The sequence below is a fragment of the Coregonus lavaretus genome (assembly GCF_964263955.1).
Source record: "Coregonus lavaretus genome assembly, contig: HAP1_SCAFFOLD_129, whole genome shotgun sequence".
Classification (NCBI taxonomy): Eukaryota; Metazoa; Chordata; class Actinopteri; order Salmoniformes; family Salmonidae; genus Coregonus; species Coregonus lavaretus.
The window spans coordinates 213972-221097 of NW_028156273.1; positions in this window are offsets into that span (position 1 = coordinate 213972).

Consider the following 7126-nt stretch of genomic DNA (forward strand, 5'->3'; position numbering starts at 1 on the left):
ATTGGCTCCATTGTTTACATTTGCATTGTTGGCCCACTGATGATTTATATCTTACAGAGTGTGGCTTTAAGGCAGGGGTGTCCAACTCAAGCAGCACACGGGCCATATTGATAAAACAACTAATTTGCCAGACATATACTATTATGTTTGTTATTACAAACTGGCTCAAACTGGCCCTTGATGTATTAGACAACATATGGCCCGTTATAATGGCCACCTATGGATGCTGAATATAGCATTTTAACATATTAGAACAGAAGAGATGTGCACAATATGCTGCGACCCTCATCAAAAAGTATTTAATAACTCCAAATAACCAAAAAAAACGTAGCTATAGGTTGTTGTAACATTTAAACTTAAAACATGTTTGACATTTTCTTGCACTGCATGTTTCACCGGTGCGGTTGAATGCAGCATTGCTGTGATGTGCAGTCAAAATGTATTGTAGTTGAATCTAGACTGCTGCTCAAATGTTGCTGTAACAGGCCTACATGTTTCTCCTTTGCACGGTGTTTTGTTGAAAGTTTAGTTTTCTGCTTATTCATTGTCAAGCTTTTTAAAAAAACGAAGGCAGACTTCAACATTTTAGGAGCCTGGGACTGTGTACACTTTCCCTCCGATGAGCCCTGTAAACGGGACACACGAAAGCAGCGCAATGGACGTTGAATTCACAGATGCAAGCGTCACCTCGTTAGTCAGTATGTGTTTCACCCGTGCTGGCTTGTCCATCTCGTTAATCATAAGGTGTTTCACCTGTGCTGGCCCAGGTGATATTTAAGAGTGGCTGGCCCAGCGCTCCAGTGGTCTTGAGCGATGTGGAGGGTTAACGCCTTTAGTTGTCTCGCCCTATTTGATTTGTAAAAAACAATCCTTTATCTGGTTTTCCCTGTTTACGTTTTGCTCCACTTTTTGGTTTGCTTCCTGTCTTGAAGTTTGGTTTTTAGTCTGTTTGCCTCTTCTTGGGTTCAATCTAATGGGCGCTCATGGTGGATGTATTTTAGGTCCCAGTTGTTGTGGCCAGTCAACCTTTAGTGGACGCCCCCATGAGTGTCTTTCAGAACCCCTCCTAAAACTCCACCTGTTTTGGTTGTTGTCAGGTGACTCTTTGTTAGTTCCCCCTTCTGTTTGAGCGACATTATTTGGTTTTCTTGCTGGGAAACTTAACAGTTAAGTAGCTAGCTAGCTACTGTACTCAAAATTTAGCTAGCTTGGGCGTGAACGTTATTTACAGTACCAGTCAAAAGTTTGGACACACCTACTCATTCAAGGGTTTTTCTTTATTTTAACTATTTTCTACATTGTAGAATAATAGTGAATACATCAAAAATATGAAATAACACATGGAATCATGTAGTAACCAAAATAGTGTTAAACAAATCAAAATATATTTTATATTTGAGATTCTTCAAAGTAGACACTCTTTGCCTTGATGACAGCTTGGCACACTCTTGGCATTCTCTCAACCAGCTTCACCTGGATTGCTTTTCCAACAGTCTTGAAAGAGTTCCCACATATGCTGAGCACTTGTTGGCTGCTTTTCCTTCACTCTGCGGTCCAACTCATTCCAAACCATCTCAATTTGGTTTAGGTCGGGGGATTGTGGAGGCCAGGTCATCTGATGCAGCACTCCATCACTCTCCTTCTTGGTCAAATAGCCCTAACACAGCCTGGAGGTGTGTTGGGTCATTGTCCTGTTGAAAAACAAATGATAGTCCCACTAAGCGCAAACCAGATGGGATGACATATCGCTGCAGAATGCTGTGGTAGCCATGCTGGTTAAGTGTGTCTTGAATTCTAAATAAATCACACAGTGTCACCAGCAAAGCACCCCCACGTCATCACACCTCCTCCTCCATGCTTCACGGTGGGAACTAAACATGCAGAGATCATCCATTCACTTACACTGCGTCTCACAAAGACACAGTGGTTTGAACCAAAAATCTCAAATTTGCTCGTGTTTCCTGGCCCAAACAAGTCTCTTCTTCTTATTGGTGTCCTTTAGTAGTGGTTTCTTTGAAGCAAATCGACCATGAAGGCCTGTTTCACGCAGTCTCCTCTGAACAGTTGATGTTGAGATGTGTCTGTTACTTGAACTCTGTGAAGCACTTATTTGGGCTGCAATTTCTGAGGCTGTGTCACACCCTGGCTCTGGGACTCTATATGTTGAGCCAGGGTGTGTTAATTCTGTTGTGTTTATTTCTATGTTGGCTAGAGTGACTCCCAATCAGAGGCAACGAGTGTCAGCTGTCGTTGGTTGTCTCTGATTGGGAGCCATATTTAAACTGTCTGTTTTCCCTTTGTGTTTGTGGGTTCTTGTTCCGTGTTGGTCATTATTACCGAGGACGTTACGAGTCGTTTGTTGTTTTGTTGATTGTTGTTTCTATTATCACTAAAGATAATAAAGTTTAAACATGTTCGTTCATCACGCTGCGCCTTGGTCTATTCAATACGACGATCGTGACAGAAGAACCCACCATACAAGGATCAAGCAGCGTGTCCAGGGGCAGATCTTGGACTGGACATGGGAGGAAGCGCCGGGAAAGGAGATGGAGAGGTTGGCGATGGCCCAGGTGGGCAAAGTGTGGTCCTGGGAGGACATGCTCGGGGGAAAAGGGCCATGGGCTAGGATTAAGGCCCTGGCGAGAGAGGAGCAGCGGCGTCAGCAGTGTCAACGTCGGACAGGCGAGAGGCAACCCCATAAATTTTTTAGGGGGGGGCACACGGCATGGACGACGGGGCTGACGGAGGCAGAAAAGGGGCGGATTCAGAAGGCCACCAGGTTACGGGGGCCACTGGTCAAAGTAGGGGAGGAAGGTGTAGAGGCACGGCGAGTGGTACTGGGGTGTGTTACCAGTCCGGTCCGGCCCGTTCCAGATCCCGAGGTAGAGCCAGTGGTGTGTGTCCCCAGTACGGTCCGGCCTGTTCCGGCCCCTCGCACCAAGTGTACGGTGTGCGTCGCCAGCCCAGACCGGCCTGTCCCTGCTCCACGCACCAAGCCTACGGTGTGCGTCGCCAGCCCGGTCCGGCCTGTCCCTGCTCCACGCACCAAGCCTACGGTGTGCGTCGCCAGCCCGGTCCGGCCTGTCCCTGCTCCACGCACCAAGCCTACGGTGTGCGTCGCCAGCCCGGTCCGGCCTGTCCCTGCTCCACGCACCAAGTCTACGGTGTGCGTCGCCAGCCCGGTCCGGCCTGTTCCTCCTCCACGCACTAAGCCAGGGGTGCGAGTCGTCAGCCTGGTAAGGCCTGTCCCTGCTCCACGCACCAAGCCTACGGTGTGCGTCGCCAGCCCGGTCCGGCCTGTCCCTGCTCCACGCACCAAGCCTACGGTGTGCGTCGCCAGCCCGGTCCGGCCTGTCCCTGCTCCACGCACCAAGCCTACGGTGTGCGTCGTCAGCCTGGTAAGGCCTGTTCCTCCTCCACGCACTAAGCCAGGGGTGCGAGTCGTCAGCCTGGTAAGGCCCGTTCCTCCTCCACGCACCAAGCCAGGGGTGCGCGTCGTCAGCCTGGTAAGGCCCGTTCCTCCTCCACGCACCAAGCCAGGGGTGCGCGTCGTCAGTCCAGCACAACCCGTGCCTGGGTCACCGGTGCCTGGTAAGGTACCGGTCAACTGCTCCACTACGGAGCTGAAGCTAACCGCTCCTGCTAAGTCCAGTTCAGCTCCAGCCAGCGGGGCCAGACTGGACCAGGGGCGCTATGGGGGGTTTATTGGAGGGTGGTGGGCAAGGCCGGAGCCAGAACCGCCGCCGAGGAGGTATGCCCACCCAACCCTCCCCTGTTTTGTTCAAGTTGAGGCGCGGTCGCAGTCCGCGCCTTTAGGGGGGGGTACTGTCACACCCTGGCTCTGGGACTCTATATGTTGAGCCAGGGTGTGTTCATTCTGTTGTGTTTATTTCTATGTTGGCTAGAGTGACTCCCAATCAGAGGCAACGAGTGTCAGCTGTCGTTGGTTGTCTCTGATTGGGAGCCATATTTAAATCTGTTTTCCCTTTGTGTTTGTGGGTTCTTGTTCCGTGTTGGTCATTGTTACCGAGGACGTTACGAGTCGTTTGTTGTTTTGTTGATTGTTGTTTCTATTATCACTAAAGATAATACAGTTTAAACATGTTCGTTCATCACGCTGCGCCTTGGTCTATTCAATACGACGATCGTGACAGGCTGGTAACTCTAATGAACGTATTATTTGAGCTGTTCTTGCCATAAAATGGAATTGGTCTTTTACCAAATAGGGCTATCTTCTGTTAATTAAATGCATTCCAGGTGACTACCTCATGAATCTGGTTGAGAGAATGCCAATAGTGTGCCAAGCTGTCATCAAGTCAAAGGGTGGCTACTTTGAAGAATCTCAAATAATTTATAAAATATATTTTGATTTGTTTAACACTTTTTTTGGTTATTACATGATTCCATATGTGTTATTTCATAGTTTTGATGTCTTCACTATTATTCTACAACGTAAAAATAAAGAAAAACCCTAGAATGAGTAGGTGTGTCCAAACTTTTGACTGGTACTGTATACTGAACAAAAATATACAGTGGGGAGAACAAATATTTGATACACTGCCGATTTTGCAGGTTTTCCTACTTACAAAGCATGTAGAGGTCTGTCATTTTTATCATAGGTACACTTCAACTGTGAGAGACAAAAATCCAGAAAATCACATTGTATGATTTTTAAGTAATTAATTTGCATTTTATTGCATGACATAAGTATTTGATACATCAGAAAAGCAGAACTTAATATTTGGTACAGAAACCTTTGTTTGCAATTACAGAGATCATACGTTTCCTGTAGGTCTTGACCAGGTTTGCACACACTGCAGCAGGGATTTTGGCCCACTCCTCCATACAGACCTTCTCCAGATCCTTCAGGTTTCGGGGCTGTCGCTGGGCAATACGGACTTTCAGCTCCCTCCAAAGATTTTCTATTGGGTTCAGGTCTGGAGACTGGCTAGGCCACTCCAGGACCTTGAGATGCTTCTTACGGAGCCACTCCTTAGTTGCCCTGGCTGTGTGTTTCGGGTCGTTGTCATGCTGGAAGACCCAGCCACGACCCATCTTCAATGCTCTTACTGAGGGAAGGAGGTTGTTGGCCAAGATCTCGCGATACATGGCCCCATCCATCCTCGCCTCAATACGGTGCAGTCGTCCGGTCCCCTTTGCAGAAAAGCATCCCCAAAGAATGATGTTTCCACCTCCATGCTTCACGGTTGGGATGGTGTTCTTGGGGTTGTACTCATCCTTCTTCTTCCTCCAAACACGGCGAGTGGAGTTTAGACCAAAAAGCTCTATTTGTGATTTTCTGGATTTTTGTTTTAGATTCCGTCTCTCACAGTTGAAGTGTACCTATGATAAAAATTACAGACCTCTACATGCTTTGTAAGTAGGAAAACCTGCAAAATCGGCAGTGTATCAAATACTTGTTCTGTCACGGAATCAGCCGAGGCTGCTCCTCCTCCTTGCTCGGGCAGGCTTGGGCGTTCGTCGTTGTCACGGTTTCGGCCGAGGCTGCCTCTCTTCCTTGCTCGGGCAGGCTTCGGCGTTCGTCGTCTCCGGAATACTAGCTGCCACCATTGAATGTTTCTGTGTTCGTTTGCTTTTGTCTGATTGTTGTACACCTGTTTCTCATTTAGTGTAATTAGTGTCCTATAAGTTCTCGTTGTGTTTTGCCTAGTGTTGTGTGTTATTGTTTCCACTGTCTTGGTTGTTGCCAGACGTATTGTGCATTTTGCTCGGTTGAGCTGTTCCTCCATAGTTTGGAGTGTTTTCGTCGCACCTGTTTGTGCGCGCGTATTTGTTTCGCCTGCGTGCGGAGTTTCGCCTTCGGGCTATTTAGTGTTTGTACTGTGAGTATTTTCACTAAAGTCTTTGGAATATACTTCTGCGTCCTGCGCCTGATTCCACCACCACACCCACCTACTACATCCTTGACAGTCGTCCCAGGAGTACTAGCTGCCACCGATCTATGTTTCTGTGTTTGACTTGTTTTGTCTTGATTGTGTACACCTGTTTCCTATTATGTTGTATTGTATTCCCTATTTAACCCTCTGTCGTTCATTGTGTGTTGTGTGTGATTGTTTTTCGTCATTTTCGGCAGTTGCTAGTGTGCGGGTATTTCGCCTCCCTGTTTGGAGGTTGTTTTTGTACTCTGGTTACTTTGTTAGTAAAGTATCGTTTCCAGTAGCTCGGTGTCCTGCGTTTGACTTCGCCTACCGCATTCACGTCGCACTTTGACAGAATCACACACCACTCATGGAGTCAGCAGGAGAGGTGGTGCCAGCTGGATCTATGGAGGCACGCGTTGAACACCAAGCGGCCATGATCCAGGCTCTCGGCACCGCCATGGAATGGGTGGTGAACACCATCGAGCGATGGGAAAGAGGGGGTCTACCTATACCCCCTCCAACGATACCACCACCATCGGCGATGCCCATCGTTTCATCTCCGGGGTCCAGTGGGATTCGGCTCTCGCTCCCGAGGGCTTATGATGGCACAGCGGCCGGGTGCCAGGGTTTCCTCCTCCAGGTTGAACTCTACCTAGCAACCATTCACCCGGCGCCCTCGGGATACGAGAGTGTGTCCGCCCTCATCTCCTGTCTGTCCGGCAAGGTGCTGGAGTGGGCCAACGCCGAGTGGGGTGGGATAGATGCCGCTACGGTCAGCTATGCGGAGTTCACCCGCCGCTTCCGGACAGTATTCGATCATCCACCAGAGGGTAAAGCGGCGGGTGAGCGTCTATTCCACCTTAGACAGGGGAGGAGGAGTGCGCAGGAGTTCGCGCTGGACTTCCGGACGCTGGCTGCCAACGCGGGATGGAATGAGAGGGCCCTCATCGACCACTATAGATGTAGCCTGAGGGAGGACGTGCGTCGGGAATTGGCCTGCAGGGACACCAACTTCAGCTTTGATCAACTGGTGGACATGTCGATTCGCCTGGATACCCTGTTGGCTACCCGCGGACGTCCGGATTCGGGGCCGTCCATTCCATCCCCCAGCACTTCCGAGCCGACCCCTATGGAGCTCAGGGGTGCTGGTGCTAGGGAGACCAGGAGGGAGGCCGTCCCCTGCACCAACTGTAGCTGCAGAGGACACACTGCTGGTCGGTGCTGGGGAGGGTCTCCTAGGAATC